Raw genomic sequence first — 12,312 nt, 5'->3', positions numbered from 1 at the left:
CGACTTGATGGCTAAAACAAGCCACGGCACGATGCAAGGCAGGGCCTGAGGAATCACCTGAGAGAACCTGCCCACTTGAGGCGTTGGAGTTGCGGCTGCGCTGTCCTACTGCACCGTTGCCGACGCCACTGGCATAACACCAAGAACACATGACCGCTGAATTCAAGTTCAGCAGGATTTCCAAGGTGAGGTGCCCAACAATTTCTTCCAGATTCCCTGACAAGTAACACCAAAATTACAAGTAGAATAGAAAACGAAACAGGGGTTTGAGCTTGGAAATTAAGCACAAATAATCCAGGATGCCAAAGCAACAAGATATTGTACTTAACATTGCAGCCATCAATAGTAAGCTCACAAACAAATGCACAACATAATAGGGATCAAACATGCATTATATGAACCTTAACCAGTTAACCGGTTTGCTGATATCAAACAAAACAAAGACCAAGAAATGTTCTGTACAAAGTGTGCCAAAACTTAGTACAAGACTACAGATTGCATGAGGACAATTACCAACTTTTTAAATAAACACCGATAACATGGGGCTTTAGTTTGTAAAAACTTACACACAATCATCTGGCAATTTCAATATCTGGCTATTTCTCTGATGTATATGTACATACAGTACAAAACCTGATCAAGAAACAAAAGAGAATCAGCGAGATATAATCCACCCTACAGGGGCCGAACCAGGCATGCAAGGGGAGACCATTGTGCTCGCACTAATGCCCAGTTCCACGGTGCAGATAGAATAACATAAAGGATTCACAAACAAGATAAGAAACAGTTGGAGCAGAAACAGAAGAAAAGAAACAATTTGTGACATTGTTGCTTTATAGGTAACTAGATTCTCAAGTTCAGCACACCCAGAACTGACATAACCATTTGATCATCTATTTCGCCACCTATATTTTGCAACGAGACACCAATCACTTTTCTGACTCAACACAACCACAAAGACAAGTTGGACTAGAATGTCGGTGCCCTTTTTATACCCAAAAAATTATAAGAGAAATCACTATCCTCTATCCTAACGAATTTTAAACTTCGGATGTATTGCAGTTCACCAAAGGTGACAGTAACCAAATGAACACCACATGATAGCAGTATCAAAAATAGCATGCACATGCACCGTGGAATTTGTATCTCATACAAGTATATATCCTTATCAGGTTTAACTAGGCCAACAACACAAAACCATGAAAAGTCACAACCTTGATTTGCTTTAAGTTCAAGAATCAGAATTGGTCGGCATGACAAGGGAAATCGCAGAAGCAAGTATCTGCCAATACACATTCAAGGAAGAAAATAGTGGCTAGCAGCCTTAGAAGCTCCATAAAACCAACATGAAACCATATGCATCTCATGGATTAACCGAGACCTAAAAACTGACTGTGAAGCACTAAAAATCACCTCTGACTTCAAGGACTGCCCGATGCACACGAACTGGGACGTCCAGCTAGACCTCTAATACACGAGATCTTGGCCACCCGCTGCTTCAGCTTCTTCCGCCACAAATACGAGATATTCTCCGTATCTGCATAGGAGTGAGCACAAGAGGTTAACATATGGTGGTTATGAGAGGAGACGAGAAGGTAGTTGCAGAAGCACTTTCTAAAAGGATTCCCCAATGACGCAGCCATCAAAAGTAAGCTCACAAACAAATGCAGAAACTTATTTGGGATCAAATCCAACTCCGTTGCTTCCTACTTTTGATCTTCGGTGCAAATGAATGCTCTATGATAATCTCAGGACAAGATCAATCAGGATTGACACGCCAGCAGTGTTAACAAATAGAACTAGCATGCGAAACACTCCCACTCCGGTATCAATGAACAGAACAAGCAAATACAACTAGCACCGGAACAACTAACGGCACATTCCGGTACCAGAAAAGCACCAGAAAGTCCTAAAAGAGCAACGCCTCGATGGAAGGACAGAGGGCATCGACTCGATGGCTGAAACCAGCCACGACACAATGGAAGGCCGGGTGTGAGGAATCACCTGAGAGAACCTGCCACTTGAGGCATCGTGGTTGCGGTTGCGCCATCCCACAACACCGTTGTCAACGCCACTGGCATAACACCAAAAACAAACGACCACTGAATTTGGCTTCAGCAGGATTTCCATGGTGAGGTCCTCAACAGCTTCTTCCAGATTCCCTGACAAGTAACGCCAAAATTACATGCGGATTAGAAAACAAAACAGGGCTTTGAGCATGGGAAATCAAGCGCAAATAATCCATGATGCCAAAGCAACCAGATATTCTACTTAACATGCAGCCATCAATAGTAAGCTCACAAACAAATGAAAAACATATTAGGGATCAAACATACATTATTTGAACCTTAATTGGTTTGCTGATATCAAACAAAACAAAGACCAAGAACCGTTCTTTACAAAGTGTGTCAAACCATAGTTTGAGTTTAGGACATTACCAACTTTATAAAGCATCACATCTTCAATTATTCAAAAGTATAAGATTCACCCAAGCATCACAGCAAGGTAGTAAACAAAATTGAATCTTCTGGCGCAGGAGACTCATTCGCACTCAACACAAAACATGTATAGCGCAGCCCAAGGTAAATATGGAGTAATCTAGAGAGAGAGAGAGAGACCTTCTGGGGCACAAAATGGGGACGCGGTGCTATACAAGACATCCCAGTAAACAAAGGTATGGGCAGCAGGTCGTAGTGGATGCCGGTAGCACCAGGTCAAGCCCTACTGGACAGGTACAAATATTTTCAGCAACTTTGTTGCCGGTTGGAGCTTGCAAGAGACTCGAAGAATTCCTCCGCAACTTCACATCGACACCATTCTTCATAACCTGCTTTTGTAATAATATGTCAGGAGCTGGAATAAGCTACCATATGTGTATGTAGTTACACAGAGATGTTTGCATGTATCTTCAACTTTATAAGCTAATAATAATAATCCCAAGCTAAAATTGATTGGCTAGCTACATTCTGTAAGGATAAGCAAAGAAATATTATACTTTTCACTTGCATCGCTTTTCAAGATATAGAGAACAAGCTACTAAGCAAAATTTCGGTGGGCCCCTAGATAGTCAATATATATCGGACCAGCCACTAAGCAAAATTTCAGTCTTATAACTACTTTCTGAAAAGAAAAGTTATGAGATATTATAATTCATTTCACTTGCAATTGCAATCTTCTACATAGAGAAAGAGCAACTCAGTCGAGCACTATAATTAATAATGTTTCCCTGATTCACACACCTCTCAGAGGAACTACACAAAATAAATACAACCCTGAAACAAGAGATATTAGTCAACCCATAAGCGATAAAAGGGTCTAATTATTTGTAAGATAAAAGGTGCAGCTAGAGAAACATGAGACTAGAATCCACACAAGAGGAATCGAAACAGGACCAGGACCTTGACGACGACCGAGGTGACAGCACAGGAGAAGGTGCTACTGAACCGGCTGTCATAATGCTCGGAGAACTTGCCCACCAATCTTTCCGACCCATCCACTACTCAGGCTGCACAAGGAAGAGTTGATAGCAAATAGTATCAGTAAACTTTGTAACATAATGAAATTAGCTGTCTACTAAAGCTAACTCCTGCCACAAGTGAAAGAAATGTACCAATCAGCTAGAAAGACAAACTGTTTTATTACTTGCCATTTAAAATACCAAGGCTCGACATTCAGCAAATAAAGCCATGTACGGATGGATTAACAAAGGTATATCATTGTATGCGTTACATGCTGAACAATTAAAGCTAGCTCCAGCCATGATAAAGCTAGAACACGAAAATGGCTCATAGCACAAAACTATCCTCCTCTCTGAAACAACAATTTAATCATGTTTGACATAAGATTTCAGCTAACACTCAAGCGGGTGCAGAAACAACTGTACTAAACATTTCAGATTAGTTAACTAGTTAGGTGCAGATAAGGACAGCTCCCTAACAACAGAGAACTGCATGATTAATATACTAATGAGAAGCAGGCTAAATGTCCTTTCTCAATTTCTCAAACTAGACATGTACAGAAGGTTCACATAGCACTGATCAGCATCGTTATGCAACAAAACGTGACAAGTCATTGCATTTCTTTTCCCAATTTTTTTTTTCCTGCAGCTACAAATCCCTGCAGCAGATGGTGGAATTGGTCTCACCTCCGCCGTCCTACCACTGCGTCCGGCGGAAGGCGGAGAGCATCAACAGCCCATCCAGCCTCTGTCTCCGGCTGCCTACCCAAGAAAGGTGGAATTTTTCAGATTGGGGAGAAGAGGATTGGGTGCTGGTGGTTTGGGGCACGGATCATACCTCCAGCAGCACTTGGGCGCAACGGGGACGGAGAGGCGAGGAAGAGGCGGGGATGCGGAAGACCAGGCGGCGCCGCGCGTGGCCTGGCCCGCGTCGTTGACGACGCCAGCCGGCCGGCGGCGATGTAGGGTTTCGCGGAGGCGCGGCTTGAAGGTCGATTGGAGGCGGGTTGGCGAGCGATTCGGCCGGGGGAACGACGCTGGTGGTGCGCTGGACGGTGGTGAGGTCGGGGTGGGTCGGTAGGCGGCCAGGATGGAGCACTGGAGCGCCGGAGCTGGGGCGAGGCCGCGGAGGCACGCCAGGTGTCAAGGGGAGGAGGGGCGGCCGGCCGGCCGGCGAGATTGAGAGGTGACGGAGGAGATGGAGCATGGAGGAGGGTCTACGGTGGGTGTGGTACGAAATGGAGATGGTGTTTTCTGTAGATCCAAAGCTCCGTACTCTACTTGATTTTGGGCCCAAAACTCGCGCTTAGTGTAAACCTAAAAATTTGCGGAGTAGATCCACACTCACCGAAATTATCGGTGGTTTCCGGCCCAAAACTTCGGCCTCCAAAATCAAACTCTCGTGGCGGGCTCTCTACACTCCTCAAATTTCGTTTGGTTTGGCGCCTGTTTTACCTAAATAATAAGTACTAGTGCGTGACTCTAGGTACCAATCAATTGCATGTCTTAGTTCATGTACATGCGGTTGTAAAACAACACATACGCCATGTTTTTTTTCGAGGGTACGCCAATGGCGTGCCAGATCTTTATAGAAGAAAAGCAAGTTATAAGTACAAGACGCTGGATATCGTTTGCGAACAAACAAGCCGACCACCCCACACACACGCCATATTAAAACCCCAAACATGTGCATGGCCATTGCACTCGTCACCATGCTGGTAGCTTCAAAGAGATTGTTTGTTTCCACAAAAGGTCTCTTTTTTTTTTCATCCACTCATGGCAAGTCCGAATATAAAACCTAATATAGGGTATGTATGTGCGGATGCGCATAGGGGAAGCAACTGTGGTCGACCCCCTCCCTCGAGCCCCTCCTCCCTCCTCAACTCGTCATCGCCGCCGGGTGTTGACGGCGATGGCTTGCTCTCTACCCAGTGCAATCTCCTCCCAAGTGGGGTTGCTCACTTTCTCAACAGGTGCTAGTGTTGCTTGCGGCACAGAGGAGGCAGTGGCTCTACTCGGCCCGGCATTGCTTGCTAGCTTTGTGGTGGTGCCTTAGCGGCGGGGCGGCACGCTTGTGTTGGCCAGATCCTTATGTCCTAGATCGGTGTTGTGGGTATACTTTATGGGTATGCCAATGACATGGCCTAGATCCGGCAAGACCGGGTGGCCCACAGATGGTGGTGGTGGCTTATGGCCCACCGGGCGGCCCAGTTGCTGTTGTTGATAGAAGATGGAGGAAGTCCAGCCCAGGAACAGGAGCCGGATCCATACCGACCTATGCAAGGAATCGGATCCATGGAGGCCCATGAAGTGTCCGGATCCATGACGGAAAGTTAGATCTAGGTGGATTCTTGACGTGCATGGCAATGTATATTACGTAGTTAGTCATCTTGTATTTCGGCTAGGACTCTCCGTAGAAACCCTAGATCCGGACACCTTTATAAGCCGGATCCTGGGAGCCCTATAGGGACAACCAAAACTCATTGTAACCACGCAAAAGCGCCCAGATAATTCCAGACAAGCAGCAGTAGGCTCTGTCCTCGAGCAGGTGTTCCGAAGCTGGGTAAATCGCGTACCACTGTCCCGAGTGCTCTCCGCCTTATGGCCCCTACTTCTTCCCCCTCTATGAGGATCCCTCCTCTGGGGTACCGTCGAATAGGCAACGACAATCGGGGCCCTACGTTCTCCAATTGGGCCTAGCGGGTGGGCTTGCTCCTACCGTCGGGCACTCATGGAGTTGGTTGTAGTGATGCGGATAAAAAACATGAGGATGGCGGACGCGTGGCTTACGTGCTACAACACAGCGACGGAGACTTTACTTGCTACATTTGGGGCCCGTAGGGCATGCTGGTCATGTGTGTTCCTGTTGTCATGTTTGGTAGACACTCGTCGTCCACGGTGGAGGAAGTCCTCTAGGTGGTTGTGACATAGAAGTCTACCGATTCTAACCCTCTTACCGCATTCGACTCCCTAGGTCACGCGTTAGACCTTACTACATGGGCGCAAGTTTGCGGATGAGGTGGCAGGGGCCCGGAAGGTGGACTGCATGGACGGCTTGATGACGAGCAATGTGGTGGTGGTGATGGCCTCCTCTTAGTGCCATGAGGGTGGAGGCTCCTAGCACTAATAGGAAAAAGGCTATAGGGGCTCGACTAATGGCAGCGTGCAGCTGCCAGCGCACGCGGTGTTCTCTGTAAGCGTGCAGAAAACTGACATGCAGCTAGTAGCGCATTATTGGCCGCGTGTGGTAAGTAAAAGCACGCGACTAGTAAGAGGGCTCCACCCGCGCCTTGGTACAGAACTTATCTGAAGCGCGTCGCAGCATTGGCACGCGGCCGGTATGAGCTCATCGGTCGCGTGCACGCTACTACGCGCGCTGCCACGGTTCACGACTGAGTAGATCGACAAATAGTGGCAGCGCACCGCCCTAAGCCCAATATTGTTATATTGACTTAAACCAAAATTTGCAGATGCGCATTTCAATTTCCCCCCCTCGGCGAGTAGTTCACAAATCCGCCGCGCGCGCTGCTGACCCTCGCGGCTCCACTCCGCGCCTTGGATTGCTGGTCGGCCGCTGACCGCACCACGCCTTCTTGCCGCCGACCACGCCGCACCGCGCCGCGCTCCCTCGCCCGTCCCCACCCGGTATGCACTGCGCGCCCGCCCTTCACATGTTCGATGAAATGCTTGTATGAGTTTCCGATTGCATTGTATATGTTCGACTGGGTGTCGATATGCTTGATGTTTTACAAGAATATGAGTTGATGATGTTTTTTCGGAATGATTAATTTCCATTTCGACAAATTTCTAGCACTCTATATGTCCAGTTTTAGCATAGGTCATGCCAAATTTTTCCGTGATTTTCTTTTTTGAATACTAATAATTTTCAATTTTGATTAGTTAGCCATGTCGTTTTGCGGAAAACTCAATGACGTTGTCGCTGGGTCCTCTTCAAGCGGTTCGCATGGAGCCGAAGAAGAAAATGCAGATACGGTCCGCACCCTCCGAGAAGAACTTAATGTAGTTAAGCAAGAATTGGCGATCCTGAAAGCAAACATGGCCACCATTGTCGAAAACTAAGTGGAAAATTGGGTCAATGACACCCTTCCTATCTTGATCCAGTCGATCGAAGATTGGATTGCCAGAGGTTGACAAGGGCCACATCCCCTGTACCAAAGGTCTACCGAGGCGTTTGGTTCTGCTGAGCCATCAGATCCTGCCGCGTCTGCATCACATGTGGCGTTAGATCCTGCTGAGCCTACTTTGAAATAAAGGGACGAAAAAGACCTAAGAAAAAGGATTTTGTCGCTTGCCAAACAAACCGGGTTGTGGACAATATCTACACGAAAGACCGATAGTATCATGTGGCCGGTGAACCTGGTGATATGAAGAGTCTGCATGACCTCATTATGAAAGAGGAAAGGCGTCTTATTTGTATGGAATATCCAACATACCTGCTTTTTGTCTTCAATGTTCCTAAGGGCTTGGAGTTTGTCGATAAACACCCAGCGGACGTGTTTTTCCTGAGATTTTAAGACATATTCTCCATGTTTCACATGCATAGACTCCACTGAAACTTTGTTCACCTATTTACGCTTGCTGAGCCTACTAGGTCGAGAAAGAGCAAGAGTTATCACCGAGCTTACGATAGCGGACCCGTACTACATGTATGTGAGCTAATTGTTTAACTATGAGAACAGACTCAATGCGATGTATTAGTGAAAATCTCTTCTTGGTGAATAAGGATAAAGAAATGTCCTTCCTTATTTTCCCGAGTAAATCACTTGCTAGCGCCACAAGATGCTTTCGTATATATTTCTTTCAATCTGTTTGAGTTTATAATATGATGGTCTGTTTAAATTGTGTTGCACAGAGACCAATATTGCGCTCTCATTGTTTTATGGATCCAACACTCACACGTCGTGTATTTTGACCCGGGGAGTGCAAAACCAAAAAAAACTACACCAACATCAAGAACGTTCTGGATTATGCTCTCAGCCGCTACTACTTGAAGGGTAACGGCTTGAAAAAAGAAGTAGACATAAGAGGCAGGCATGTATTCTGCCACAAAACGGAGTTCCCCTGCGTGAAGCAACGAATAGATAGCACGATGGAGGCATTGTACAGGATCATCGGTTACTTGTGGACCCATCAACATGGGTCAAGGACTTTGCGAACTGTAGCGAGGAAGATTTCAGATTCGACTTGTATCGCATTCAGCATAAGCTTGGGCAACTCATTAGAGCATCTCCAACAGGCGCGCTAAAACAGCCGCGCGGCAAAAAAACTACCGATTTGGCGCGCGCGGGCGCTCGCGCGCAGCTCCAGCGGACGCGGGAAAAAAGCGTGCGCGCTAAAAACTTTGCCGCGCGTCCGCGTTTGCGCTATCCCGCGCGGGAGAATTGACGCGTCCGCTGCCGCGCGCGCTATAAACGCGACACACGCGAACGCGCCAACCGCCTGAACTTTCCACGCGTCCCCTCTCTCTCCCTCTCTCCCGCCGATGCTCCGCCTCCGCGCCGACGCCAACTCTCCCCCTCTCCCGCCGACGCTCCGCCTCCGCGCCGCCGACGATGCCTCCGCGCCGCCGCCCCGCCTCCGGCTACCACGGCGTTCGGGCGCGGCCGAGCGGCCGGTTCGACGCGGAGATCCGCTCCGGCGACGAGCGGATCCGCCTCGGTACATACGACACGGCGCACGAGGCGGCGCGGGCGTACGACACCGTCGCTTGGCGTCTCGGCCGCTCCCGGCGGTCGATGAATTTCCACGATGTCTACACGCGCGAGCAAGCGGAGATGCTCGCGCCGCCGCCGCCCGTCATCACGCGCGAGCAGCAGCGCCGGCAACGGGAGTTGGAGCAGCGCCTCCTCATCGCGGAGCGCGACGAGGCGCTGCGCCTCGAGTGGGCGCGCCGCTTCCCCGAAGACGTCGCCGCCACGGAGGCCTTCTACGCGCAGAAGGAGGAGGAGAAGGCGGCGGAGAAGGCGAAGAAGAAAGCTTCGCGCGAGAAGCGCCGCGCCGAGTCCGCGGCGAGGAAGGCGGCGAGGGCCGCGAAGGCGGCGAGGAAGGAGGAGGAAAAGAAGAAGGGCGCAGGGCCGTCGACGATCGTCCTCTCCTCCTCCTCCTCCTCCTCCGAGTGGATGACGACGCCGGTGTCGGAGACGACTCCGAGCACCCACTCGTCGGACTTCGATTGGGACTCCTCCGAGTAGCTTTAGATTTTCATTTTCGTCCTCTATGTCGCGCTGTATCGTTGAACTTTTTAATTATATTCGTATTTTCGATCAAATTTTCATCGTTCGTTTGATTAATTTTGAAAAAAAGGTCGAAACGCGCTGCAAAATACAGCCTCCGGCGGAGGTGATTTTTTCCCGCACCAACGCGCGCTGCAAAATACAGCCTCCGGCGGGGGAAAATTCGGTATCACGCGCGCCAGCGGTTTGCAGCGCGCCGAAACGGAGGTTTAGCGCGCCGCGTTTTAGCGCGCCTGTTGGAGATGCTCTTAGGAAGGATGTCTACACTTCGGAGGGGTTGTTCTACTATGACGATGTAAAACCAAGTCAGTGGCAGATAGAAGCAATCTGTCATCTTCTGGGCGACCACCAGGACTTCATGATGTTTGATGGCCTCTGCACGTTCCCCTCGTTAATTTGCATGATGAACTTGCTTATGTTTAGTTTTGAATCATCTATAACTCGTGTGTTGTAAACTTGTCTTGCACATTATTTGCGCATTTGCCTTGACCTTGTTGGTTGACCTCTTGTTGTGTGTCATTTAATTATATTCAAATGCACTTGCCAATGATTATACTCTGACACCATCTAATGAAAGAGGGAGCCAATAAGACCTTGTCTATATTTCCATGCACAAGACCTCTTCTATCGTGTGTCTTTTATATGAGGCTCATTTCTTGGTACTTGACTTCTTTTAAATATTGTGGCACTACATTGTTTATTATGTATGAATTTGCATTAATAACTAACTTATATTATTTATCTTATGCATAGAGATGTCGTCGTAGGTCGTTTACACTGGTGGAAAAAGGGGCTTTGGTCGCGGTTGGCAACTGCCATTAGTCGCGGTGGCGCAACCGCGACCAAAGTAGCGCGACTAAAGGCCCCCCCCCCTTTAGTCGCGGTTCCTTATGAACCGCGACTAAAGGCCCGTCCACGTGGGCCGCAGGCGAGCGCCAGGGCGGAGGACCTTTAGTCGAGGTTCTTCTGGCCAACCGCGACTAAAGGCCTCCGCAGGGTTTAGGGTTTAGCCCCCCCTCCCCCTAAATCTGGTTTCTTTTTAATTTGTATTATTTTATTTCTTTTGGGTTTTAATTTTGAAGGAGTTTCACATATTCTACGGTACTACATACATGCATATGAATGTACAATTTCAAACAAATTTGAAATTAGAACCAAAAAGAATTCAAGAGGAATATACAATATATATTCAATATCGGATGACCATATACAATATATATTCAATATCGGATGACCATATACAATTTTGAACAAGTTAGTTACAAATTCTGGTGCATATAAAGTTCTACGTCATCGTAATAGTGTTCTCCTCTAGGATCGATGACTTCCTCGCCAACCATCCAGCTAGTTCCTCTTGAAGTGGTCGGAAGCGAGCTTCCGGACTAAGCGTCTTCCGGAGGTTATTCCTCATGATGTTGTTCTCACACTTCCGGTCCCGCTCATTGCGGTATCTCCGGATCCTCTCACAAACATAGTATCCACATAGATTGGTCCCCGGTGGCTGAATATCCCCGGTCGTCCGCACCGCCATTTTAAAATGTAGCTCTTTTTTGAATTCACCGACCTTGGTATCTACGAACCGTCTCCAAACCCTACGAGGCAAAGAAAATTAAATAAACAAGAGAGTTATTAATTAGTTACTTGATATTAGGAAATGATGAACGAAATAGGCCGATCGATATAGAGCGCAAATGAATGAAAATAATTACTTTTGCATCATTTTTCTCATGTCGCCCCAAAGCGCCGGATCCATATTCGGAGAGTCGTGGACGAGAACCGAGGAGGTCCGAACTTTAATTACCATAAGAATCCGAGTGGAACCTGCGGACACGATACATGCACGATCATGCATAACTCATCGATTAGCCACATACCATGCATGGAGTAAACAAAAGAGAATGTGCTCAAGACGAAACACTCACCCAAAATGGTAAGGAAATAGAATATCACTTTTGTTCGTTTGTTTTCTAATAAACCGCCACGAGTCATCCTCCACGTCGGCGGGGTGGTGTTCTAACACATGTGAATTAACGATGTGTGGGTCAATGAACCCAACATCATGGATGTTCCTTATTCGCATTTCCCGCTTCTTCATTCCGCATAATAGCGTACACAACAAGATAGTTAGGACAATATATATATATATATATATATATATAGTGCGAGCAATGAACGAGATGGGGTAGAAATTAATAAATCACTTACAGAACGTAGCAACTGATGATAGATTTGTCGAGGTCGCGCAGATTGAACAGCTGGAACAATTCACTCAGATGAATTTGTACCGAGTAATGTTTGAAGTGATGCTCATATCTAACTTCCGCATAGATATAGTCTTTGGCGTTTTTATGTTTTATGTAACCCTTGTACCAATTTAGCGAGACCTTTCATTTGTCGAGGTAGATCCTCTTCCTGCGCAGGCTCGATGAGAGGGCCATTCTTCACATATGTAAATACTACGTCCTTCATTGGCGCCTCATCAAGGCCTAGCAGTGCACGAAGAGTGATACCTAAGTCGGCCGCTTGTTCTCTGGCACTCGTTACAGTCAATCCATGTGCTGCCGCAGCTGCTATGATATCGGGGCATCCGGATCGGCGGCT

The 12,312-nt window shown here is 47.6% G+C and overlaps 1 long non-coding RNA gene across 2 annotated transcripts; it reads right to left on the bottom strand.

Annotated features, from left to right (window-relative positions):
* Positions 1–2,686: 2,686 nt before the first annotated feature.
* Positions 2,687–4,388, bottom strand: LOC124687461. Of its 2 annotated transcripts, none has more exons than XR_006998227.1 (4): positions 4,296–4,388; positions 4,145–4,219; positions 3,399–3,505; positions 2,687–2,827 (listed from the first exon to the last, which is right to left on the bottom strand). It is a non-coding gene; the product is annotated as an uncharacterized LOC124687461 (long non-coding RNA). The 2 variants fall into 2 exon arrangements; XR_006998228.1 differs by having other exon boundaries at positions 4,145–4,215; positions 4,296–4,348.
* Positions 4,389–12,312: the final 7,924 nt, after the last annotated feature.

The sequence above is a fragment of the Lolium rigidum genome, chromosome 2 (assembly GCF_022539505.1).
Source record: "Lolium rigidum isolate FL_2022 chromosome 2, APGP_CSIRO_Lrig_0.1, whole genome shotgun sequence".
Lineage (NCBI taxonomy): Eukaryota > Viridiplantae > Streptophyta > Magnoliopsida > Poales > Poaceae > Lolium > Lolium rigidum.
This window is presented reverse-complemented; position numbering and strand designations above follow the sequence as displayed.